At 32.7% G+C, this 27,007-nt stretch overlaps 18 non-coding genes across 18 annotated transcripts; 9 read left to right on the top strand and 9 right to left on the bottom strand.

Moving 5' to 3' along the window:
* Window positions 1–283: 283 nt before the first annotated feature.
* On the bottom strand, window positions 284–360 carry Trnav-uac (transfer RNA valine (anticodon UAC)). The gene has a single exon. It is a non-coding gene; the product is annotated as a tRNA-Val (tRNA).
* A 406-nt stretch (window positions 361–766) lies between these two features.
* Trnav-aac (transfer RNA valine (anticodon AAC)) lies at window positions 767–839 on the top strand. Its single transcript has one exon. It is a non-coding gene; the product is annotated as a tRNA-Val (tRNA).
* A 1,450-nt stretch (window positions 840–2,289) lies between these two features.
* Window positions 2,290–2,366, bottom strand: Trnav-uac (transfer RNA valine (anticodon UAC)). Its single transcript has one exon. It is a non-coding gene; the product is annotated as a tRNA-Val (tRNA).
* Window positions 2,367–2,772: 406 nt separating this feature from the next.
* Window positions 2,773–2,845, top strand: Trnav-aac (transfer RNA valine (anticodon AAC)). The gene has a single exon. It is a non-coding gene; the product is annotated as a tRNA-Val (tRNA).
* A 1,423-nt stretch (window positions 2,846–4,268) lies between these two features.
* Window positions 4,269–4,345, bottom strand: Trnav-uac (transfer RNA valine (anticodon UAC)). Its single transcript has one exon. It is a non-coding gene; the product is annotated as a tRNA-Val (tRNA).
* Window positions 4,346–4,751: 406 nt separating this feature from the next.
* On the top strand, window positions 4,752–4,824 carry Trnav-aac (transfer RNA valine (anticodon AAC)). Its single transcript has one exon. It is a non-coding gene; the product is annotated as a tRNA-Val (tRNA).
* Window positions 4,825–11,787: 6,963 nt separating this feature from the next.
* On the bottom strand, window positions 11,788–11,864 carry Trnav-uac (transfer RNA valine (anticodon UAC)). The gene has a single exon. It is a non-coding gene; the product is annotated as a tRNA-Val (tRNA).
* A 406-nt stretch (window positions 11,865–12,270) lies between these two features.
* Trnav-aac (transfer RNA valine (anticodon AAC)) lies at window positions 12,271–12,343 on the top strand. Its single transcript has one exon. It is a non-coding gene; the product is annotated as a tRNA-Val (tRNA).
* A 1,425-nt stretch (window positions 12,344–13,768) lies between these two features.
* Window positions 13,769–13,845, bottom strand: Trnav-uac (transfer RNA valine (anticodon UAC)). Its single transcript has one exon. It is a non-coding gene; the product is annotated as a tRNA-Val (tRNA).
* Window positions 13,846–14,251: 406 nt separating this feature from the next.
* On the top strand, window positions 14,252–14,324 carry Trnav-aac (transfer RNA valine (anticodon AAC)). Its single transcript has one exon. It is a non-coding gene; the product is annotated as a tRNA-Val (tRNA).
* A 1,425-nt stretch (window positions 14,325–15,749) lies between these two features.
* On the bottom strand, window positions 15,750–15,826 carry Trnav-uac (transfer RNA valine (anticodon UAC)). The gene has a single exon. It is a non-coding gene; the product is annotated as a tRNA-Val (tRNA).
* A 406-nt stretch (window positions 15,827–16,232) lies between these two features.
* Trnav-aac (transfer RNA valine (anticodon AAC)) lies at window positions 16,233–16,305 on the top strand. Its single transcript has one exon. It is a non-coding gene; the product is annotated as a tRNA-Val (tRNA).
* A 1,423-nt stretch (window positions 16,306–17,728) lies between these two features.
* Trnav-uac (transfer RNA valine (anticodon UAC)) lies at window positions 17,729–17,801 on the bottom strand. The gene has a single exon. It is a non-coding gene; the product is annotated as a tRNA-Val (tRNA).
* A 406-nt stretch (window positions 17,802–18,207) lies between these two features.
* Window positions 18,208–18,280, top strand: Trnav-aac (transfer RNA valine (anticodon AAC)). Its single transcript has one exon. It is a non-coding gene; the product is annotated as a tRNA-Val (tRNA).
* A 1,421-nt stretch (window positions 18,281–19,701) lies between these two features.
* Window positions 19,702–19,774, bottom strand: Trnav-uac (transfer RNA valine (anticodon UAC)). The gene has a single exon. It is a non-coding gene; the product is annotated as a tRNA-Val (tRNA).
* Window positions 19,775–20,180: 406 nt separating this feature from the next.
* Trnav-aac (transfer RNA valine (anticodon AAC)) lies at window positions 20,181–20,253 on the top strand. Its single transcript has one exon. It is a non-coding gene; the product is annotated as a tRNA-Val (tRNA).
* A 3,377-nt stretch (window positions 20,254–23,630) lies between these two features.
* Window positions 23,631–23,703, bottom strand: Trnav-uac (transfer RNA valine (anticodon UAC)). The gene has a single exon. It is a non-coding gene; the product is annotated as a tRNA-Val (tRNA).
* A 406-nt stretch (window positions 23,704–24,109) lies between these two features.
* On the top strand, window positions 24,110–24,182 carry Trnav-aac (transfer RNA valine (anticodon AAC)). The gene has a single exon. It is a non-coding gene; the product is annotated as a tRNA-Val (tRNA).
* The last annotated feature ends 2,825 nt before the right edge of the window (window positions 24,183–27,007 follow it).

Genomic DNA, 27,007 nt, shown 5'->3' with positions numbered 1-27,007 from the left:
TCAGTATGATATATAACACGTTAGATAATGTTACGTCGTACCAAATGTCAGTTTCTGAACCATTCTGTCATCTCCCAAAAGCTATATAGACTTTACATTTGCCTCAGTATACATACTGTTTAGGAGATGATAGGTTTTTCAATAGATTGCTACATGACCTTGGGTGCTAACAAATATTTCTGAATTATATCTAGCCAAATTTTCGGTTTCAAACAATTGCAGTTACACGAACAATTTCTTTCATTAATAAAAGTTATGGGGTGCCCATTTGCAAAAACAAACCAGGTTCTGGCGAGGTTCGAACTCGCGACCTTCTGCGTGTAAAGCAGACGTGATAACCACTACAGACACCACAGAACCGGACAATGTACTTATCAAATATTTTCGAACTTATACTTCAGTTTATATATCATGTGAAAATCGCTAAACAAATAGGCATATCATCAGAGTCTAACTTGTGCCTCTCAGCTTAGATTGCTATAGCACACACAGGTTAAAATGAAACCACTGACACACATGGGGAGAGCAAGATAAAAAGAAAAGTTTTCAACTGCACTCTTCCATATTTCAGAATGTATCACGTACTTCTTTTAGGTTTTATAAGTGCTTCCTATAAGTTTGCACGAAGGACTTTTCAAATGTTTAATACAATGTTCTTAATAAAAAATCACAGTAATGCAAATGAGTATTAAAAAACCACCAATACGCCAATGATCAGTCGGACAGCTGACTAATAAATAAATATATGAGACACAATTCATTAATGGTTTCCGTGGTGTAGTGGTTATCACATCCGCTTAACACGCGGAAGGTCCTGAGTTCAATCCTCAGCGGAAACATACTTTTTTTCGGCTTGGACAAGTTTTTTTTTGGTTTTTTTTTCTTACATTGCCCCGGCACTGACGCGTCAACTTATACAAATGAGAGAGTCTTTAATCGAGAAATTTTCTTCTTTTTTTTTTTTTTTTTTTTTTTTTTTTTTTTTTTTTTTTTATGTTAAAGGTGTAATACCACCAAATCATGGTACGTCACATCCGGTTGCATACGAAAGTAGGTCTAAAAAAATATTCCCTTGAATTTGACCGTTGTAGGTAATTAATCCTACATTTTATTGCAGTAAATCTATTTCTGAGTCATAAACAAATGTCTTGGGTATTTCAAAATACCATTATTTTTTATTTGCGATTTCTATAGAAAATTTTGTAATCTTGAGGTTGCATGGTGACTAAACCTTGTACACAGATAGCATAAGGGGAGAAATTTGATTGGTTAACTTCCAATGATGGTTATTTTCTTATATGCAATGAAATGTTATGTGAAACTTTTTCTATAGAACTGGACAGGATAAAACTTTACTCATGCCAAGTATTTCTTTATTTGAAACAAAGATAAATTCTACACAATTTTTTGAAAAGTGCAAATTTAACAAAGACTAATAGGGGAAAATCAATGGTGGTATTACACCTAAATAGCTCTTTTTAACTAAAAAAAAAAGAAGAAGAAAAAGAAAGCAGGATTAACAACACTTCATTTCCTAGACGGTTTACTACGAAATCTCAAATTGTAATAATTTCAAAATCGAGAGGAAATTGCATAAAATAGATATGTCATTTTGCTACATGTATCATACGGAACCAACAATCATTCTCAGGCAGCAATGACTTTTATTGTTTCATTGCATTTAAGGCGAGTGCATCATGAAAGGTGCACTTGAATAGGCCCCTATTTGTTTTGCTTTTTAGTAAATGTACGCCTATCATTTGTCAACTTGTTTAAGTTAGCTATATTATCGGCACAATTGCATGTATAGTTATCCTCTTTTAATTCGATGCCGAAGTTTAACAATTTGAGAAAACGGTAGGATTTACTATTCGGATTTTCATTAAAACTGTAAAAGTTCTCAATACAGCTACTATAAATTGTAACACGTTAAAAGCAATTGCTGTGGTTGGTTTTTTTTTCTCGTTTTTTTCTTCTTTCTTCAACTGACACAATTTAACCGCCATTCAGTATGATATATAACACGTTAGATAATGTTACGTCGTACCAAATGTCAGTTTCTGAACCATTCTGTCATCTCCCAAAAGCTATATAGACTTTACATTTGCCTCAGTATACATACTGTTTAGGAGATGATAGGTTTTTCAATAGATTGCTACATGACCTTGGGTGCTAACAAATATTTCTGAATTATATCTAGCCAAATTTTCGGTTTCAAACAATTGCAGTTACACGAACAATTTCTTTCATTATTAAAAGTTATGGGGTGCCCATTTGCAAAAACAAACCAGGTTCTGGCGAGGTTCGAACTCGCGACCTTCTGCGTGTAAAGCAGACGTGATAACCACTACAGACACCACAGAACCGGACAATGTACTTATCAAATATTTTCGAACTTATACTTCAGTTTATATATCATGTGAAAATCGCTAAACAAATAGGCATATCATCAGAGTCTAACTTGTGCCTCTCAGCTTAGATTGCTATAGCACACACAGGTTAAAATGAAACCACTGACACACATGGGGAGAGCAAGATAAAAAGAAAAGTTTTCAACTGCACTCTTCCATATTTCAGAATGTATCACGTACTTCTTTTAGGTTTTATAAGTGCTTCCTATAAGTTTGCACGAAGGACTTTTCAAATGTTTAATACAATGTTCTTAATAAAAAATCACAGTAATGCAAATGAGTATTAAAAAACCACCAATACGCCAATGATCAGTCGGACAGCTGACTAATAAATAAATATATAAGACACAATTCATTAATGGTTTCCGTGGTGTAGTGGTTATCACATCCGCTTAACACGCGGAAGGTCCTGAGTTCAATCCTCAGCGGAAACATACTTTTTTTCGGCTTGGACAAGTTTTTTTTTGGGTTTTTTTTCTTACATTGCCCCGGCACTGACGCGTCAACTTATACAAATGAGAGAGTCTTTAATCGAGAAATTTTCTTCTTTTTTTTTTTTTATGTTAAAGGTGTTATACCACCAAATCATGGTACGTCACATCCGGTTGCATACGAAAGTAGGTCTAAAAAAATATTCCCTTGAATTTGACCGTTGTAGGTAATTAATCCTACATTTTATTGCAGTAAAACTATTTCTGAGTCATAAACAAATGTCTTGGGTATTTCAAAATACCATTATTTTTTATTTGCGATTTCTATAGAAAATTTTGTAATCTTGAGGTTGCATGGTGACTAAACCTTGTACACAGATAGCATAAGGGGAGAAATTTGATTGGTTAACTTCCAATGATGGTTATTTTCTTATATGCAATGAAATGTTATGTGAAACTTTTTCTATAGAACTGGACAGGATAAAACTTTACTCATGCCAAGTATTTCTTTATTTGAAACAAAGATAAATTCTACACAATTTTTTGAAAAGTGCAAATTTAACAAAGACTAATAGGGGAAAATCAATGGTGGTATTACACCTAAATAGCTCTTTTTAACTAAAAAAAAAAAGATGAAGAAAAAGAAAGCAGGATTAACAACACTTCATTTCCTAGACGGTTTACTACGAAATCTCAAATTGTAATAATTTCAAAATCGAGAGGAAATTGCATAAAATAGATATGTCATTTTGCTACATGTATCATACGGAACCAACAATCATTCTCAGGCAGCAATGACTTTTATTGTTTCATTGCATTTAAGGCGAGTGCATCATGAAAGGTGCACTTGAATAGGCCCCTATTTGTTTTGCTTTTTAGTAAATGTACGCCTATCATTTGTCAACTTGTTTAAGTTAGCTATATTATCGGCACAATTGCATGTATAGTTATCCTCTTTTAATTCGATGCCGAAGTTTAACAATTTGAGAAAACGGTAGGATTTACTATTCGGATTTTCATTAAAACTGTAAAAGTTCTCAATACAGCTACTATAAATTGTAACACGTTAAAAGCAATTGCTGTGGTTGGTTTTTTTTTCTCGTTTTTTTCTTCTTTCTTCAACTGACACAATTTAACCGCCATTCAGTATGATATATAACACGTTAGATAATGTTACGTCGTACCAAATGTCAGTTTCTGAACCATTCTGTCATCTCCCAAAAGCTATATAGACTTTACATTTGCCTCAGTATACATACTGTTTAGGAGATGATAGGTTTTTCAATAGATTGCTACATGACCTTGGGTGCTAACAAATATTTCTGAATTATATCTAGCCAAATTTTCGGTTTCAAACAATTGCAGTTACACGAACAATTTCTTTCATTAATAAAAGTTATGGGGTGCCCATTTGCAAAAACAAACCAGGTTCTGGCGAGGTTCGAACTCGCGACCTTCTGCGTGTAAAGCAGACGTGATAACCACTACAGACACCACAGAACCGGACAATGTACTTATCAAATATTTTCGAACTTATACTTCAGTTTATATATCATGTGAAAATCGCTAAACAAATAGGCATATCATCAGAGTCTAACTTGTGCCTCTCAGCTTAGATTGCTATAGCACACACAGGTTAAAATGAAACCACTGACACACATGGGGAGAGCAAGATAAAAAGAAAAGTTTTCAACTGCACTCTTCCATATTTCAGAATGTATCACGTACTTCTTTTAGGTTTTATAAGTGCTTCCTATAAGTTTGCACGAAGGACTTTTCAAATGTTTAATACAATGTTCTTAATAAAAAATCACAGTAATGCAAATGAGTATTAAAAAACCACCAATACGCCAATGATCAGTCGGACAGCTGACTAATAAATAAATATATAAGACACAATTCATTAATGGTTTCCGTGGTGTAGTGGTTATCACATCCGCTTAACACGCGGAAGGTCCTGAGTTCAATCCTCAGCGGAAACATACTTTTTTTCGGCTTGGACAAGTTTTTTTTTGGTTTTTTTTTCTTACATTGCCCCGGCACTGACGCGTCAACTTATACAAATGAGAGAGTCTTTAATCGAGAAATTTTCTTCTTTTTTTTTTTTTTTTTTTTTATTTTTTTTTTTTTTTTATGTTAAAGGTGTAATACCACCAAATCATGGTACGTCACATCCGGTTGCATACGAAAGTAGGTCTAAAAAAATATTCCCTTGAATTTGACCGTTGTAGGTAATTAATCCTACATTTTATTGCAGTAAATCTATTTCTGAGTCATAAACAAATGTCTTGGGTATTTCAAAATACCATTATTTTTTATTTGCGATTTCTATAGAAAATTTTGTAATCTTGAGGTTGCATGGTGACTAAACCTTGTACACAGATAGCATAAGGGGAGAAATTTGATTGGTTAACTTCCAATGATGGTTATTTTCTTATATGCAATGAAATGTTATGTGAAACTTTTTCTATAGAACTGGACAGGATAAAACTTTACTCATGCCAAGTATTTCTTTATTTGAAACAAAGATAAATTCTACACAATTTTTTGAAAAGTGCAAATTTAACAAAGACTAATAGGGGAAAATCAATGGTGGTATTACACCTAAATAGCTCTTTTTAACTAAAAAAAAAAGAAGAAGAAAAAGAAAGCAGGATTAACAACACTTCATTTCCTAGACGGTTTACTACGAAATCTCAAATTGTAATAATTTCAAAATCGAGAGGAAATTGCATAAAATAGATATGTCATTTTGCTACATGTATCATACGGAACCAACAATCATTCTCAGGCAGCAATGACTTTTATTGTTTCATTGCATTTAAGGCGAGTGCATCATGAAAGGTGCACTTGAATAGGCCCCTATTTGTTTTGCTTTTTAGTAAATGTACGCCTATCATTTGTCAACTTGTTTAAGTTAGCTATATTATCGGCACAATTGCATGTATAGTTATCCTCTTTTAATTCGATGCCGAAGTTTAACAATTTGAGAAAACGGTAGGATTTACTATTCGGATTTTCATTAAAACTGTAAAAGTTCTCAATACAGCTACTATAAATTGTAACACGTTAAAAGCAATTGCTGTGGTTGGTTTTTTTTTCTCGTTTTTTTCTTCTTTCTTCAACTGACACAATTTAACCGCCATTCAGTATGATATATAACACGTTAGATAATGTTACGTCGTACCAAATGTCAGTTTCTGAACCATTCTGTCATCTCCCAAAAGCTATATAGACTTTACATTTGCCTCAGTATACATACTGTTTAGGAGATGATAGGTTTTTCAATAGATTGCTACATGACCTTGGGTGCTAACAAATATTTCTGAATTATATCTAGCCAAATTTTCGGTTTCAAACAATTGCAGTTACACGAACAATTTCTTTCATTATTAAAAGTTATGGGGTGCCCATTTGCAAAAACAAACCAGGTTCTGGCGAGGTTCGAACTCGCGACCTTCTGCGTGTAAAGCAGACGTGATTTTTTTTTATCTTTATTATATTCACAATTCATATATACAACATATCACAGTTTCAATTACACAAATATAAAAACATTTTCATTATTTATTGTCCTTTCTCTGAAAATGAATCATATTTGCAAAATTATCTATATTGCGTGAAATATTTTTCACGAACATAATTATCTGATTAATATCAACTTTCGTATACTCATCTATCATTTTCTATGGAAGAACATCATATCCATATATTTATATTCAATCTCATTCTAATCTACCATTCAGCTCATACATTCAAATTATAAAAGCCTACACCGAATACAATGAAAAATTAAAGAGTTTTAGTGTTTGTACAGTACTGTATCATTGTCCTACATTTGACGAAAATTGATACAATCGAAATAAAAGATCGCAAAGGGCTGGTCTCCATTCCACCATGCAAATAAATTCAAAAGTATTAAATATTAAGTCAATTATCAGCAATAATAAGACAAGCAAACAAAATCACAATCCAATTATCATAATTCAGCAAAAACATTTTATCCCATTTTCTCACAGAAACATACACACTCTCATTACAAAAACAAATTATAAAATACTTAAACAAATTTTACAGTTTTTTATTTCCACAAGCCACGTTTTCAATCTCCAGTATTCCTTGACGGACTGCATCAGTCATCAGTTGTGTTTGTCTAACATCTTTAAAATCCTCGGTTACAACCTTGTTCAATAACCGGTATTCTCGTTCCCCGCGATTGACAGTTTCAACATTTTTATGGCCCATATGATATAATATCAGAAGTCCTCTATGCGTTTTTCCAATCAATATGTCCATACCACTTCGGTTTTGTTTTAAAACAATTTTATATATAAATCTACTAGCTTGTACAGTTTTATTACGTTCTTTCAATTTATCACATGTTGACGGAGTAGATACACTATCACTATTAATCGTTTGACTAATTGTACACATTGATTCATCTACGGTGCATTTATTCTTTTCAATTCTCCCAACAGATACACTATGTTTATTTTTATTTACATTGTTTACACTTTCACTTGTTAAACAGGTTGGTGACATAGACAATTCATTACCTGTATCGATAGACAGTTCTATATTTGGATTCTCTATAATATCAATGTTACCTGTAGTAGCGGAGGCCACAGACGGGTCATCTTCAAAATCCATTATATCTAAGGTATTTGTCGATACCTTTTCACTCGTTATTTGAATTATTTCAGATGGACGATCTGAACAAATCACATTTGTATTATTCTCAATATTTACATTGTCATTGTTATATTCTTTCATTCGTTTCTTATTACGATTGACGGTAGAATTTGATTTTCTTTTACTCTTAGTACTATCTTCATTTGTGAAAACTATAGAAACACGGGCTCTGTCATTCTCACCGTGAACAGTAAATGTGATATTACGAAATTGTTCGCATGCATTTTCTATAGTACTCATCAGTAGAGCTGGAAGTCTCTCCATTATAATTATAAATAAAAACAGTTATACAATTCACCCTCGGGTAGGCTCTTTCAATCCAACAATATTTACAACATTTCAAACAGTTAATAAAGACGGGTTTTTCAATATCAATGAAAAGAACTTACTTCTAAAACAAGTTAGAATGTTAATAATCCATATTTTAGCTTGGTAATCCGAGCAATAACTTATAATAGAGTATAATTTTCACAGTACTCAAAAACAACGTCCTGTCATATAAAGGTCCACTCGACTTTTTTCTAAAGCAGACGTGATAACCACTACACCACAGAACCGGACAATGTACTTATCAAATATTTTCGAACTTATACTTCAGTTTATATATCATGTGAAAATCGCTAAACAAATAGGCATATCATCAGAGTCTAACTTGTGCCTCTCAGCTTAGATTGCTATAGCACACACAGGTTAAAATGAAACCACTGACACACATGGGGAGAGCAAGATAAAAAGAAAAGTTTTCAACTGCACTCTTCCATATTTCAGAATGTATCACGTACTTCTTTTAGGTTTTATAAGTGCTTCCTATAAGTTTGCACGAAGGACTTTTCAAATGTTTAATACAATGTTCTTAATAAAAAATCACAGTAATGCAAATGAGTATTAAAAAAACCACCAATACGCCAATGATCAGTCGGACAGCTGACTAATAAATAAATATATAAGACACAATTCATTAATGGTTTCCGTGGTGTAGTGGTTATCACATCCGCTTAATGAAGTCGAGTGGACCTTTACATGACAGGACGTTGTTTATTTGTGCAGTGAAAATTTTCTTCTATAATAAGTTATTGCTCGGATTACCAAGCTGAATTATGGAATATTAACATTCTAACTTGTTTTAGAAGTAAGTTCTTTTCATTGATATCGGAAAACCGTCGTTTGAAACTGTTATAAATGTTGTAAATATTGTTGGATTGAAAGAGGCTACCCGAGGGTGAATTATAATACTGTTTTTAATTATATGTACAATGGAGAGACTTCCATCTTTATTGATGAGTACTATAGAAAACGCATGCGAACAATTTCGTAATATAACGTTTACTGTGCATGGTGAAAATGACAGAGCCCGTGTATCTATAGTTTTTACCAATCAAGATAATACTAAGAGTAAAAGAAAATCGAATTCCACCATCAATCGTGATAAAAAACGGATGAAAGAATATAACAATGATGATCATGCAAATAATTCGAATATTGAGAATCATACAGATGTGATTTTTTCAGATCGTTTATCTGAAATTAGTCAAATACCGAGTGAAAAGGTATCGACAAATACCTTAGATATAATGGACTTTGACGATAACCCGTCTGTGGCCTCTGCTACTACAGGTAACATTGAAGTTATAGAGAGTCCAAATATAGAACTGTCAATCGATACGTGTAATGAATTGTCTTTGTCATCAACCTGTTTAACGGGTGAAAATGTAAACAATGTGAATATAAATAAACAAAGAATATCTGGTGATAGAATTAAAAAGAATAAGTGTACCGTAGAAGGAGAACATATAGTAAAAAAATGTACAATTAATAAACCGACAGATAATGATATTGTATCCACTACGTCATCAGGTGTACAATCATGTGAAAAATCGAAAGAACATAATAGAATCGTACCAGAAAGTGGAATTTTAAGTAAAATCGTTTTGAAAACAAGCCGGAATGGTTTGGACATTTTGATAGGAAAAACGGAAAGAGGACGTCTGATATTGTTGCGAATGGGCCGTGAAAGGTTGGAACTTCTCGTTCCAGGGGAACCTGAGTACCTTAGGTTTAACAAAGTGGTAACCGAGGACTTTCAAGATGTACGAACAACACCATTAATGAATGATGCAGTGAATGACGGAATATTGAAGATAGAAAAAATTGTAAAAATTAAAAAACTGTAACTTTTTTATTGATATTTTGTAATTTGTTTTTATTGTGAGAAAGTTGGTATGTTTCGGTGAGAAAATGTGAGAAAAAGTTTTAGCTGATTAATGATAATTATATTGTTATATTGTTTGTTTGTCTTATTATTGCTGATAACTGCCCTAAGATTTAATACTTTCGAATTTTTTTTTGCGTAGTGGAATGGAGACCAGCCCTGTGCGAATTATTATTTTGATTGTAACATTTTGTGTCATATGTCGGACAATAAGACTGTATAAACACGTAACTTTGTGATTCTTTCATTGTATTCTGTGTAAGCTTTCTTATAATTGTGAATGTATGAGCTGAATGGTAGATTAGATAGAGATTGAATATAAGTATAGGGATATGATATTTTTCTATAGAAAATGATATGTATATGTATATAAATATGAGACTCGAAAGTAAATTATCAGACACTTATATGTTCGTGACAAATATTTCACGCTATATAAATAATGTTTCAAATGTGATTTGTTTCAGAGAAAGGACAATAACTATTGACAATGTTTTCACTTTTGTGTAACTGAAACTGTGATATGTATATATGAATGTTGATTATAATAAAGATAAAAAAAAAAAATCACATCCGCTTAACACGCGGAAGGTCCTGAGTTCAATCCTCAGCGGAAACATACTTTTTTTCGGCTTGGACAAGTTTTTTTTTGGTTTTTTTTTCTTACATTGCCCCGGCACTGACGCGTCAACTTATACAAATGAGAGAGTCTTTAATCGAGAAATTTTCTTCTTTTTTTTTTTTTTTTATGTTAAAGGTGTAATACCACCAAATCATGGTACGTCACATCCGGTTGCATACGAAAGTAGGTCTAAAAAAATATTCCCTTGAATTTGACCGTTGTAGGTAATTAATCCTACATTTTATTGCAGTAAAACTATTTCTGAGTCATAAACAAATGTCTTGGGTATTTCAAAATACCATTATTTTTTATTTGCGATTTCTATAGAAAATTTTGTAATCTTGAGGTTGCATGGTGACTAAACCTTGTACACAGATAGCATAAGGGGAGAAATTTGATTGGTTAACTTCCAATGATGGTTATTTTCTTATATGCAATGAAATGTTATGTGAAACTTTTTCTATAGAACTGGACAGGATAAAACTTTACTCATGCCAAGTATTTCTTTATTTGAAACAAAGATAAATTCTACACAATTTTTTGAAAAGTGCAAATTTAACAAAGACTAATAGGGGAAAATCAATGGTGGTATTACACCTAAATAGCTCTTTTTAACTAAAAAAAAAGAAGAAGAAAAAGAAAGCAGGATTAACAACACTTCATTTCCTAGACGGTTTACTACGAAATCTCAAATTGTAATAATTTCAAAATCGAGAGGAAATTGCATAAAATAGATATGTCATTTTGCTACATGTATCATACGGAACCAACAATCATTCTCAGGCAGCAATGACTTTTATTGTTTCATTGCATTTAAGGCGAGTGCATCATGAAAGGTGCACTTGAATAGGCCCCTATTTGTTTTGCTTTTTAGTAAATGTACGCCTATCATTTGTCAACTTGTTTAAGTTAGCTATATTATCGGCACAATTGCATGTATAGTTATCCTCTTTTAATTCGATGCCGAAGTTTAACAATTTGAGAAAACGGTAGGATTTACTATTCGGATTTTCATTAAAACTGTAAAAGTTCTCAATACAGCTACTATAAATTGTAACACGTTAAAAGCAATTGCTGTGGTTGGTTTTTTTTTTCTCGTTTTTTTCTTCTTTCTTCAACTGACACAATTTAACCGCCATTCAGTATGATATATAACACGTTAGATAATGTTACGTCGTACCAAATGTCAGTTTCTGAACCATTCTGTCATCTCCCAAAAGCTATATAGACTTTACATTTGCCTCAGTATACATACTGTTTAGGAGATGATAGGTTTTTCAATAGATTGCTACATGACCTTGGGTGCTAACAAATATTTCTGAATTATATCTAGCCAAATTTTCGGTTTCAAACTATTGCAGTTACACGAACAATTTCTTTCATTATTAAAAGTTATGGGGTGCCCATTTGCAAAAACAAACCAGGTTCTGGCGAGGTTCGAACTCGCGACCTTCTGCGTGTAAAGCAGACGTGATAACCACTACAGACACCACAGAACCGGACAATGTACTTATCAAATATTTTCGAACTTATACTTCAGTTTATATATCATGTGAAAATCGCTAAACAAATAGGCATATCATCAGAGTCTAACTTGTGCCTCTCAGCTTAGATTGCTATAGCACACACAGGTTAAAATGAAACCACTGACACACATGGGGAGAGCAAGATAAAAAGAAAAGTTTTCAACTGCACTCTTCCATATTTCAGAATGTATCACGTACTTCTTTTAGGTTTTATAAGTGCTTCCTATAAGTTTGCACGAAGGACTTTTCAAATGTTTAATACAATGTTCTTAATAAAAAATCACAGTAATGCAAATGAGTATTAAAAAACCACCAATACGCCAATGATCAGTCGGACAGCTGACTAATAAATAAATATATAAGACACAATTCATTAATGGTTTCCGTGGTGTAGTGGTTATCACATCCGCTTAACACGCGGAAGGTCCTGAGTTCAATCCTCAGCGGAAACATACTTTTTTTCGGCTTGGACAAGTTTTTTTTTGGTTTTTTTTTCTTACATTGCCCCGGCACTGACGCGTCAACTTATACAAATGAGAGAGTCTTTAATCGAGAAATTTTCTTCTTTTTTTTTTTTTTTTATGTTAAAGGTGTAATACCACCAAATCATGGTACGTCACATCCGGTTGCATACGAAAGTAGGTCTAAAAAAATATTCCCTTGAATTTGACCGTTGTAGGTAATTAATCCTACATTTTATTGCAGTAAAACTATTTCTGAGTCATAAACAAATGTCTTGGGTATTTCAAAATACCATTATTTTTTATTTGCGATTTCTATAGAAAATTTTGTAATCTTGAGGTTGCATGGTGACTAAACCTTGTACACAGATAGCATAAGGGGAGAAATTTGATTGGTTAACTTCCAATGATGGTTATTTTCTTATATGCAATGAAATGTTATGTGAAACTTTTTCTATAGAACTGGACAGGATAAAACTTTACTCATGCCAAGTATTTCTTTATTTGAAACAAAGATAAATTCTACACAATTTTTTGAAAAGTGCAAATTTAACAAAGACTAATAGGGGAAAATCAATGGTGGTATTACACCTAAATAGCTCTTTTTAACTAAAAAAAAAGAAGAAGAAAAAGAAAGCAGGATTAACAACACTTCATTTCCTAGACGGTTTACTACGAAATCTCAAATTGTAATAATTTCAAAATCGAGAGGAAATTGCATAAAATAGATATGTCATTTTGCTACATGTATCATACGGAACCAACAATCATTCTCAGGCAGCAATGACTTTTATTGTTTCATTGCATTTAAGGCGAGTGCATCATGAAAGGTGCACTTGAATAGGCCCCTATTTGTTTTGCTTTTTAGTAAATGTACGCCTATCATTTGTCAACTTGTTTAAGTTAGCTATATTATCGGCACAATTGCATGTATAGTTATCCTCTTTTAATTCGATGCCGAAGTTTAACAATTTGAGAAAACGGTAGGATTTACTATTCGGATTTTCATTAAAACTGTAAAAGTTCTCAATACAGCTACTATAAATTGTAACACGTTAAAAGCAATTGCTGTGGTTGGTTTTTTTTTTCTCGTTTTTTTCTTCTTTCTTCAACTGACACAATTTAACCGCCATTCAGTATGATATATAACACGTTAGATAATGTTACGTCGTACCAAATGTCAGTTTCTGAACCATTCTGTCATCTCCCAAAAGCTATATAGACTTTACATTTGCCTCAGTATACATACTGTTTAGGAGATGATAGGTTTTTCAATAGATTGCTACATGACCTTGGGTGCTAACAAATATTTCTGAATTATATCTAGCCAAATTTTCGGTTTCAAACTATTGCAGTTACACGAACAATTTCTTTCATTATTAAAAGTTATGGGGTGCCCATTTGCAAAAACAAACCAGGTTCTGGCGAGGTTCGAACTCGCGACCTTCTGCGTGTAAAGCAGACGTGATAACCACTACAGACACCACAGAACCGGACAATGTACTTATCAAATATTTTCGAACTTATACTTCAGTTTATATATCATGTGAAAATCGCTAAACAAATAGGCATATCATCAGAGTCTAACTTGTGCCTCTCAGCTTAGATTGCTATAGCACACACAGGTTAAAATGAAACCACTGACACACATGGGGAGAGCAAGATAAAAAGAAAAGTTTTCAACTGCACTCTTCCATATTTCAGAATGTATCACGTACTTCTTTTAGGTTTTATAAGTGCTTCCTATAAGTTTGCACGAAGGACTTTTCAAATGTTTAATACAATGTTCTTAATAAAAAATCACAGTAATGCAAATGAGTATTAAAAAACCACCAATACGCCAATGATCAGTCGGACAGCTGACTAATAAATAAATATATAAGACACAATTCATTAATGGTTTCCGTGGTGTAGTGGTTATCACATCCGCTTAACACGCGGAAGGTCCTGAGTTCAATCCTCAGCGGAAACATACTTTTTTTCGGCTTGGACAAGTTTTTTTTTGGTTTTTTTTTCTTACATTGCCCCGGCACTGACGCGTCAACTTATACAAATGAGAGAGTCTTTAATCGAGAAATTTTCTTCTTTTTTTTTTTTTTTTATGTTAAAGGTGTAATACCACCAAATCATGGTACGTCACATCCGGTTGCATACGAAAGTAGGTCTAAAAAAATATTCCCTTGAATTTGACCGTTGTAGGTAATTAATCCTACATTTTATTGCAGTAAAACTATTTCTGAGTCATAAACAAATGTCTTGGGTATTTCAAAATACCATTATTTTTTATTTGCGATTTCTATAGAAAATTTTGTAATCTTGAGGTTGCATGGTGACTAAACCTTGTACACAGATAGCATAAGGGGAGAAATTTGATTGGTTAACTTCCAATGATGGTTATTTTCTTATATGCAATGAAATGTTATGTGAAACTTTTTCTATAGAACTGGACAGGATAAAACTTTACTCATGCCAAGTATTTCTTTATTTGAAACAAAGATAAATTCTACACAATTTTTTGAAAAGTGCAAATTTAACAAAGACTAATAGGGGAAAATCAATGGTGGTATTACACCTAAATAGCTCTTTTTAACTAAAAAAAAAGAAGAAGAAAAAGAAAGCAGGATTAACAACACTTCATTTCCTAGACGGTTTACTACGAAATCTCAAATTGTAATAATTTCAAAATCGAGAGGAAATTGCATAAAATAGATATGTCATTTTGCTACATGTATCATACGGAACCAACAATCATTCTCAGGCAGCAATGACTTTTATTGTTTCATTGCATTTAAGGCGAGTGCATCATGAAAGGTGCACTTGAATAGGCCCCTATTTGTTTTGCTTTTTAGTAAATGTACGCCTATCATTTGTCAACTTGTTTAAGTTAGCTATATTATCGGCACAATTGCATGTATAGTTATCCTCTTTTAATTCGATGCCGAAGTTTAACAATTTGAGAAAACGGTAGGATTTACTATTCGGATTTTCATTAAAACTGTAAAAGTTCTCAATACAGCTACTATAAATTGTAACACGTTAAAAGCAATTGCTGTGGTTGGTTTTTTTTTTCTCGTTTTTTTCTTCTTTCTTCAACTGACACAATTTAACCGCCATTCAGTATGATATATAACACGTTAGATAATGTTACGTCGTACCAAATGTCAGTTTCTGAACCATTCTGTCATCTCCCAAAAGCTATATAGACTTTACATTTGCCTCAGTATACATACTGTTTAGGAGATGATAGGTTTTTCAATAGATTGCTACATGACCTTGGGTGCTAACAAATATTTCTGAATTATATCTAGCCAAATTTTCGGTTTCAAACTATTGCAGTTACACGAACAATTTCTTTCATTATTAAAAGTTATGGGGTGCCCATTTGCAAAAACAAACCAGGTTCTGGCGAGGTTCGAACTCGCGACCTTCTGCGTGTAAAGCAGACGTGATAACCACTACAGACACCACAGAACCGGACAATGTACTTATCAAATATTTTCGAACTTATACTTCAGTTTATATATCATGTGAAAATCGCTAAACAAATAGGCATATCATCAGAGTCTAACTTGTGCCTCTCAGCTTAGATTGCTATAGCACACACAGGTTAAAATGAAACCACTGACACACATGGGGAGAGCAAGATAAAAAGAAAAGTTTTCAACTGCACTCTTCCATATTTCAGAATGTATCACGTACTTCTTTTAGGTTTTATAAGTGCTTCCTATAAGTTTGCACGAAGGACTTTTCAAATGTTTAATACAATGTTCTTAATAAAAAATCACAGTAATGCAAATGAGTATTAAAAAACCACCAATACGCCAATGATCAGTCGGACAGCTGACTAATAAATAAATATATAAGACACAATTCATTAATGGTTTCCGTGGTGTAGTGGTTATCACATCCGCTTAACACGCGGAAGGTCCTGAGTTCAATCCTCAGCGGAAACATACTTTTTTTCGGCTTGGACAAGTTTTTTTTTGGTTTTTTTTTCTTACATTGCCCCGGCACTGACGCGTCAACTTATACAAATGAGAGAGTCTTTAATCGAGAAATTTTCTTCTTTTTTTTTTTTTATGTTAAAGGTGTAATACCACCAAATCATGGTACGTCACATCCGGTTGCATACGAAAGTAGGTCTAAAAAAATATTCCCTTGAATTTGACCGTTGTAGGTAATTAATCCTACATTTTATTGCAGTAAAACTATTTCTGAGTCATAAACAAATGTCTTGGGTATTTCAAAATACCATTATTTTTTATTTGCGATTTCTATAGAAAATTTTGTAATCTTGAGGTTGCATGGTGACTAAACCTTGTACACAGATAGCATAAGGGGAGAAATTTGATTGGTTAACTTCCAATGATGGTTATTTTCTTATATGCAATGAAATGTTATGTGAAACTTTTTCTATAGAACTGGACAGGATAAAACTTTACTCATGCCAAGTATTTCTTTATTTGAAACAAAGATAAATTCTACACAATTTTTTGAAAAGTGCAAATTTAACAAAGACTAATAGGGGAAAATCAATGGTGGTATTACACCTAAATAGCTCTTTTTAACTAAAAAAAAAAGAAGAAGAAAAAGAAAGCAGGATTAACAACACTTCATTTCCTAGACGGTTTACTACGAAATCTCAAATTGTAATAATTTCAAAATCGAGAGGAAATTGCATAAAATAGATATGTCATTTTGCTACATGTATCATACGGAACCAACAATCATTCTCAGGCAGCAATGACTTTTATTGTTTCATTGCATTTAAGGCGAGTGCATCATGAAAGGTGCACTTGAATAGGCCCCTATTTGTTTTGCTTTTTAGTAAATGTACGCCTATCATTTGTCAACTTGTTTAAGTTAGCTATATTATCGGCACAATTGCATGTATAGTTATCCTCTTTTAATTCGATGCCGAAGTTTAACAATTTGAGAAAACGGTAGGATTTACTATTCGGATTTTCATTAAAACTGTAAAAGTTCTCAATACAGTTACTATAAATTGTAACACGTTAAAAGCAATTGCTGTGGTTGGTTTTTTTTTTCTCGTTTTTTTCTTCTTTCTTCAACTGACACAATTTAACCGCCATTCAGTATGATATATAACACGTTAGATAATGTTACGTCGTACCAAATGTCAGTTTCTGAACCATTCTGTCATCTCCCAAAAGCTATATAGACTTTACATTTGCCTCAGTATACATACTGTTTAGGAGATGATAGGTTTTTCAATAGATTGCTACATGACCTTGGGTGCTAACAAATATTTCTGAATTATATCTAGCCAAATTTTCGGTTTCAAACAATTGCAGTTACACGAACAATTTCTTTCATTATTAAAAGTTATGGGGTGCCCATTTGCAAAAACAAACCAGGTTCTGGCGAGGTTCGAACTCGCGACCTTCTGCGTGTAAAGCAGACGTGATAACCACTACACCACAGAACCGGACAATGTACTTATCAAATATTTTCGAACTTATACTTCAGTTTATATATCATGTGAAAATCGCTAAACAAATAGGCATATCATCAGAGTCTAACTTGTGCCTCTCAGCTTAGATTGCTATAGCACACACAGGTTAAAATGAAACCACTGACACACATGGGGAGAGCAAGATAAAAAGAAAAGTTTTCAACTGCACTCTTCCATATTTCAGAATGTATCACGTACTTCTTTTAGGTTTTATAAGTGCTTCCTATAAGTTTGCACGAAGGACTTTTCAAATGTTTAATACAATGTTCTTAATAAAAAATCACAGTAATGCAAATGAGTATTAAAAAACCACCAATACGCCAATGATCAGTCGGACAGCTGACTAATAAATAAATATATAAGACACAATTCATTAATGGTTTCCGTGGTGTAGTGGTTATCACATCCGCTTAACACGCGGAAGGTCCTGAGTTCAATCCTCAGCGGAAACATACTTTTTTTCGGCTTGGACAAGTTTTTTTTTGGTTTTTTTTTCTTACATTGCCCCGGCACTGACGCGTCAACTTATACAAATGAGAGAGTCTTTAATCGAGAAATTTTCTTCTTTTTTTTTTTTATGTTAAAGGTGTAATACCACCAAATCATGGTACGTCACATCCGGTTGCATACGAAAGTAGGTCTAAAAAAATATTCCCTTGAATTTGACCGTTGTAGGTAATTAATCCTACATTTTATTGCAGTAAAACTATTTCTGAGTCATAAACAAATGTCTTGGGTATTTCAAAATACCATTATTTTTTATTTGCGATTTCTATAGAAAATTTTGTAATCTTGAGGTTGCATGGTGACTAAACCTTGTACACAGATAGCATAAGGGGAGAAATTTGATTGGTTAACTTCCAATGATGGTTATTTTCTTATATGCAATGAAATGTTATGTGAAACTTTTTCTATAGAACTGGACAGGATAAAACTTTACTCATGCCAAGTATTTCTTTATTTGAAACAAAGATAAATTCTACACAATTTTTTGAAAAGTGCAAATTTAACAAAGACTAATAGGGGAAAATCAATGGTGGTATTACACCTAAATAGCTCTTTTTAACTAAAAAAAAAAGAAGAAGAAAAAGAAAGCAGGATTAACAACACTTCATTTCCTAGACGGTTTACTACGAAATCTCAAATTGTAATAATTTCAAAATCGAGAGGAAATTGCATAAAATAGATATGTCATTTTGCTACATGTATCATACGGAACCAACAATCATTCTCAGGCAGCAATGACTTTTATTGTTTCATTGCATTTAAGGCGAGTGCATCATGAAAGGTGCACTTGAATAGGCCCCTATTTGTTTTGCTTTTTAGTAAATGTACGCCTATCATTTGTCAACTTGTTTAAGTTAGCTATATTATCGGCACAATTGCATGTATAGTTATCCTCTTTTAATTCGATGCCGAAGTTTAACAATTTGAGAAAACGGTAGGATTTACTATTCGGATTTTCATTAAAACTGTAAAAGTTCTCAATACAGCTACTATAAATTGTAACACGTTAAAAGCAATTGCTGTGGTTGGTTTTTTTTTCTCGTTTTTTTCTTCTTTCTTCCACTGACACAATTTAACCGCCATTCAGTATGATATATAACACGTTAGATAATGTTACGTCGTACCAAATGTCAGTTTCTGAACCATTCTGTCATCTCCCAAAAGCTATATAGACTTTACATTTGCCTCAGTATACATACTGTTTAGGAGATGATAGGTTTTTCAATAGATTGCTACATGACCTTGGGTGCTAACAAATATTTCTGAATTATATCTAGCCAAATTTTCGGTTTCAAACAATTGCAGTTACACGAACAATTTCTTTCATTATTAAAAGTTATGGGGTGCCCATTTGCAAAAACAAACCAGGTTCTGGCGAGGTTCGAACTCGCGACCTTCTGCGTGTAAAGCAGACGTGATAACCACTACACCACAGAACCGGACAATGTACTTATCAAATATTTTCGAACTTATACTTCAGTTTATATATCATGTGAAAATCGCTAAACAAATAGGCATATCATCAGAGTCTAACTTGTGCCTCTCAGCTTAGATTGCTATAGCACACACAGGTTAAAATGAAACCACTGACACACATGGGGAGAGCAAGATAAAAAGAAAAGTTTTCAACTGCACTCTTCCATATTTCAGAATGTATCACGTACTTCTTTTAGGTTTTATAAGTGCTTCCTATAAGTTTGCACGAAGGACTTTTCAAATGTTTAATACAATGTTCTTAATAAAAAATCACAGTAATGCAAATGAGTATTAAAAAACCACCAATACGCCAATGATCAGTCGGACAGCTGACTAATAAATAAATATATAAGACACAATTCATTAATGGTTTCCGTGGTGTAGTGGTTATAACATCCGCTTAACACGCGGAAGGTCCTGAGTTCAATCCTCAGCGGAAACATACTTTTTTTCGGCTTGGACAAGTTTTTTTTTGGTTTTTTTTTCTTACATTGCCCCGGCACTGACGCGTCAACTTATACAAATGAGAGAGTCTTTAATCGAGAAATTTTCTTCTTTTTTTTTTTTTATGTTAAAGGTGTAATACCACCAAATCATGGTACGTCACATCCGGTTGCATACGAAAGTAGGTCTAAAAAAATATTCCCTTGAATTTGACCGTTGTAGGTAATTAATCCTACATTTTATTGCAGTAAAACTATTTCTGAGTCATAAACAAATGTCTTGGGTATTTCAAAATACCATTATTTTTTATTTGCGATTTCTATAGAAAATTTTGTAATCTTGAGGTTGCATGGTGACTAAACCTTGTACACAGATAGCATAAGGGGAGAAATTTGATTGGTTAACTTCCAATGATGGTTATTTTCTTATATGCAATGAAATGTTATGTGAAACTTTTTCTATAGAACTGGACAGGATAAAACTTTACTCATGCCAAGTATTTCTTTATTTGAAACAAAGATAAATTCTACACAATTTTTTGAAAAGTGCAAATTTAACAAAGACTAATAGGGGAAAATCAATGGTGGTATTACACCTAAATAGCTCTTTTTAACTAAAAAAAAAAGAAGAAGAAAAAGAAAGCAGGATTAACAACACTTCATTTCCTAGACGGTTTACTACGAAATCTCAAATTGTAATAATTTCAAAATCGAGAGGAAATTGCATAAAATAGATATGTCATTTTGCTACATGTATCATACGGAACCAACAATCATTCTCAGGCAGCAATGACTTTTATTGTTTCATTGCATTTAAGGCGAGTGCATCATGAAAGGTGCACTTGAATAGGCCCCTATTTGTTTTGCTTTTTAGTAAATGTACGCCTATCATTTGTCAACTTGTTTAAGTTAGCTATATTATCGGCACAATTGCATGTATAGTTATCCTCTTTTAATTCGATGCCGAAGTTTAACAATTTGAGAAAACGGTAGGATTTACTATTCGGATTTTCATTAAAACTGTAAAAGTTCTCAATACAGCTACTATAAATTGTAACACGTTAAAAGCAATTGCTGTGGTTGGTTTTTTTTTCTCGTTTTTTTCTTCTTTCTTCCACTGACACAATTTAACCGCCATTCAGTATGATATATAACACGTTAGATAATGTTACGTCGTACCAAATGTCAGTTTCTGAACCATTCTGTCATCTCCCAAAAGCTATATAGACTTTACATTTGCCTCAGTATACATACTGTTTAGGAGATGATAGGTTTTTCAATAGATTGCTACATGACCTTGGGTGCTAACAAATATTTCTGAATTATATCTAGCCAAATTTTCGGTTTCAAACAATTGCAGTTACACGAACAATTTCTTTCATTATTAAAAGTTATGGGGTGCCCATTTGCAAAAACAAACCAGGTTCTGGCGAGGTTCGAACTCGCGACCTTCTGCGTGTAAAGCAGACGTGATTTTTTTTTTTTATCTTGATAAAATTTATTGCACAAATCTTTATCATCTTCTACATCACTTTACAACATATTATTGGAAAACATCAAGTCCCTATACTATCATGCTACCTCACACTAATCTTTCATGCAGCTCAATCATTCAACTTATATTAGAAACCTACGCAGAATACAATATAAAGTATGAAATTAACTGGTAATTGTCTTTCAATGTTTACAGAAAATAAAGAGACGAAAATTGAAACGAAATAATCAAATGTTCGTACGGGGCTGGAAACCATTCCACCATGCGAGTTCACGATCATAAACGTTGATATTCATCAATATCAAACAATTTCTATGTGACAGCAGTCATAAATAATTCCGCAGGCAAAAAACAAAAGCTAGCATACACTCAATCTTACAAATACATACACGCATGCTCACAAAGAATATATATTTATCAACAATTTATTTACAACAATTTTTTATTTTTAGCATAGTCTATCATCTGAAGTATTGCCTGTTCAATTTCAGCATTCATATGCTGCGTTTCACGAACATCACTGAAGTCTTGTGTCAATACTGTATTGAACTTTTTGTAATATCGGTCACTTCTAACTAGTTCTTCGTATGTGTTTGAGTCTATATCCAAAATAATAAGTCTACCCGTTTTTTCAATTTTGCAAATCAGTTTACCAATTGTAAATTTACTTTTTTTCAGGACAAATTTGGAAATTAATTCACATTCTTCATCATCACTTGCATCATGTACGGTTTTCATATTAGCATCATCTGTTTCACTTTCTTCAGTTCTTATATTTGATTTCTTAATTTCTTTCGTTTTAACAGAAATATTTGAAACCGGCGGTTTGTCACATGTACTATCTTTTGATTTACGGAACTTAAAAGTAGCAAAGAAATCAGAATTATCATCCAAATTCCAATCTTCCTGTGCTACCTTAATTTCTTCAATATTGTCTGCTGAACATACATTTTCACCTGTATTTACATCTTTGTTATTGTTTACACATTCCGATAAGTCAGGCGATTTACCTGTTTTGTGTACACACAAATCAATATTCACATTCTCAGCTGATTGAATTTCACCTGTTAACGTTGTTGGGGTACCACTCGGGGTAACTTCAACGTCCATTTCGCTAACTAATTCGACATAATTATCTGCATTATTTGAACACTGAGTATTTGTGGCACATTCTTTTATTATAGTGTCACTATTGTTTTCATTATATTCCCTCAGTCTTTTATTGTCACGTTTAATTGTAGAATTCGATTTACGCTTACTTTTGATACTCTCTTGATTAGTAAACATAATTGATATTCTTGCTTTATCGTTTTCTCCGTGCACTGTAAATGTAATGTTACGAAATTGTTCACAAGCATTATGTATCGTACTTGTCAATAATAACGGTAATCTTTCCATGATGGAATAAAAAACACAATCCTAATAAATTCCCCTTTAGGACCTCATTTTACACGATGATCTTAACATGTCTACAAAAGTTACTTTACGACGAAATTTTGCAATATAATGAAAAAGACTTACTGCTGTTACAAGTCAGAATCACATTAATCCTTTATCTAGCTTGGAAATCCGAGCAATAACATATAAACAGAGTGTATTTTTCCATACGACAAAATGTACGTCCGTTCACATCAAGGTCCACTCGACCAAAAAAAAGCCATTCTGTCATCTCCCAAAAGCTATATAGACTTTACATTTGCCTCAGTATACATACTGTTTAGGAGATGATAGGTTTTTCAATAGATTGCTACATGACCTTGGGTGCTAAAAAATATTTCTGAATTATATCTAGCCAAATTTTCGGTTTCAAACAATTGCAGTTACACGAACAATTTCTTTCATTATTAAAAGTTATGGGGTGCCCATTTGCAAAAACAAACCAGGTTCTGGCGAGGTTCGAACTCGCGACCTTCTGCGTGTAAAGCAGACGTGATAACCACTACACCACAGAACCGGACAATGTACTTATCAAATATTTTCGAACTTATACTTCAGTTTATATATCATGTGAAAATCGCTAAACAAATAGGCATATCATCAGAGTCTAACTTGTGCCTCTCAGCTTAGATTGCTATAGCACACACAGGTTAAAATGAAACCACTGACACACATGGGGAGAGCAAGATAAAAAGAAAAGTTTTCAACTGCACTCTTCCATATTTCAGAATGTATCACGTACTTCTTTTAGGTTTTATAAGTGCTTCCTATAAGTTTGCACGAAGGACTTTTCAAATGTTTAATACAATGTTCTTAATAAAAAATCACAGTAATGCAAATGAGTATTAAAAAACCACCAATACGCCAATGATCAGTCGGACAGCTGACTAATAAATAAATATATAAGACACAATTCATTAATGGTTTCCGTGGTGTAGTGGTTATCACATCCGCTTAACACGCGGAAGGTCCTGAGTTCAATCCTCAGCGGAAACATACTTTTTTTCGGCTTGGACAAGTTTTTTTTTGGTTTTTTTTTCTTACATTGCCCCGGCACTGACGCGTCAACTTATACAAATGAGAGAGTCTTTAATCGAGAAATTTTCTTCTTTTTTTTTTTTTATGTTAAAGGTGTAATACCACCAAATCATGGTACGTCACATCCGGTTGCATACGAAAGTAGGTCTAAACAAATATTCCCTTGAATTTGACCGTTGTAGGTAATTAATCCTACATTTTATTGCAGTAAAACTATTTCTGAGTCATAAACAAATGTCTTGGGTATTTCAAAATACCATTATTTTTTATTTGCGATTTCTATAGAAAATTTTGTAATCTTGAGGTTGCATGGTGACTAAACCTTGTACACAGATAGCATAAGGGGAGAAATTTGATTGGTTAACTTCCAATGATGGTTATTTTCTTATATGCAATGAAATGTTATGTGAAACTTTTTCTATAGAACTGGACAGGATAAAACTTTACTCATGCCAAGTATTTCTTTATTTGAAACAAAGATAAATTCTACACAATTTTTTGAAAAGTGCAAATTTAACAAAGACTAATAGGGGAAAATCAATGGTGGTATTACACCTAAATAGCTCTTTTTAACTAAAAAAAAAAGAAGAAGAAAAAGAAAGCAGGATTAACAACACTTCATTTCCTAGACGGTTTACTACGAAATCTCAAATTGTAATAATTTCAAAATCGAGAGGAAATTGCATAAAATAGATATGTCATTTTGCTACATGTATCATACGGAACCAACAATCATTCTCAGGCAGCAATGACTTTTATTGTTTCATTGCATTTAAGGCGAGTGCATCATGAAAGGTGCACTTGAATAGGCCCCTATTTGTTTTGCTTTTTAGTAAATGTACGCCTATCATTTGTCAACTTGTTTAAGTTAGCTATATTATCGGCACAATTGCATGTATAGTTATCCTCTTTTAATTCGATGCCGAAGTTTAACAATTTGAGAAAACGGTAGGATTTACTATTCGGATTTTCATTAAAACTGTAAAAGTTCTCAATACAGCTACTATAAATTGTAACACGTTAAAAGCAATTGCTGTGGTTGGTTTTTTTTTTCTCGTTTTTTTCTTCTTTCTTCAACTGACACAATTTAACCGCCATTCAGTATGATATATAACACGTTAGATAATGTTACGTCGTACCAAATGTCAGTTTCTGAACCATTCTGTCATCTCCCAAAAGCTATATAGACTTTACATTTGCCTCAGTATACATACTGTTTAGGAGATGATAGGTTTTTCAATAGATTGCTACATGACCTTGGGTGCTAACAAATATTTCTGAATTATATCTAGCCAAATTTTCGGTTTCAAACAATTGCAGTTACACGAACAATTTCTTTCATTATTAAAAGTTATGGGGTGCCCATTTGCAAAAACAAACCAGGTTCTGGCGAGGTTCGAACTCGCGACCTTCTGCGTGTAAAGCAGACGTGATAATTAATTTAATTAATATATATATATATCACTAGTAACCCGAATTTAACTTGAACGGACAAAAACGTGTTAACGCTATTTAAATGAGATTGATCGTTATTTGATAAAGATTGACAAACATTAAAAATTTTATTTAATTCATATCAATTCATATCAATTCATTTTAACGCCAGTCAAATAGATTTCTCTGCGGTGAATCAATTGAAATCAAGTTGCTGGTTAGTTGCGTTAAACTAATAGGCCACGCCCCCGTTAAACTTTTTCAAACATGCATTAATTCGTTTTAAACATGGATGAGACCCGGGCTTTTTACAGGTAAATCACCCAAGCAAAACGACCTCGATGTAATCTATCGTTTTTTGTTTCAAACTTTAAATGCGTATAGTCTTATTGAATTCACATGCTTCACAATTTAAAACGTTGAAACGAATGAATAATACACGTATCATGTTCATATATAATTAAGGAATTAAAATAAAAACATTAAAACATATATGCACACGCGGTCTAAAAATGCAAAACTTGTGAATCTGTTGAAAATAAAATAGTTAAATATATAACATGATGGTTTTCTATATGATACTCGTATCTAAATGTAGACACGGAAAACTTTGTACACAAAAAATATTTATTGTGTACATAATTTAAATCGATGTATTTAATATTTTCGGCATTGACTGTAAAAAGTCCATTATGAGTAACCTTTTTTTTTTATATTTCTTTATTTTAGAGGTACGCTTCTGGCCAAGTGTCACTGATTCTGTCGCAAATCATTTACTTCAATAACCAATCAATTGTATTCTGAAAGAAGTTGATTTGTTTTCTGTACGAATACATGAAATATTTCTCACTGAACGTTATGTTTGCAATCGATGTTAAAATACAAATCTACAGTATCAATATGAAAGAGACTTAATAGTATATTTTTTTTATTATTATTCTACACATGCATATTTGAAGGATCGAAATAATCAGTTCTACAAATGGGTGTTATTTAAAGACTTGAAACTGTACAATTATCAAGTGAATCCATGAAATTTTTATCGACGCACCAAACTTTTCCCTTTCATCGTGCATAGCTCATTTTCCGATTTAACGATCTTCTTACTTGTTCATTACATTCTAAAATTAAAATCCTTCACAAATTGCAAAAACTTGTATTCTCCGGCTAGACTGCGTAAAAGATAAATTTTGCTTTGTTTGTGTATACACAATGTTTTGAAGGCCGATATCTAGTTTGGCTAAAAAAGAATTAATTTGCACCACAAGTTAATTACGCGAATTTTTTTTTGCATAACTTTATCATAAAAACTGCAACATTCATTAGCGCCAATAAAACTATCATTTAAT

Source organism: Mytilus trossulus, chromosome 14 (assembly GCF_036588685.1).
Source record: "Mytilus trossulus isolate FHL-02 chromosome 14, PNRI_Mtr1.1.1.hap1, whole genome shotgun sequence".
Lineage (NCBI taxonomy): Eukaryota > Metazoa > Mollusca > Bivalvia > Mytilida > Mytilidae > Mytilus > Mytilus trossulus.
The sequence above is the reverse complement of the archived record's forward strand: the minus strand, read 5'-3'. Positions and strand labels throughout refer to the sequence as shown.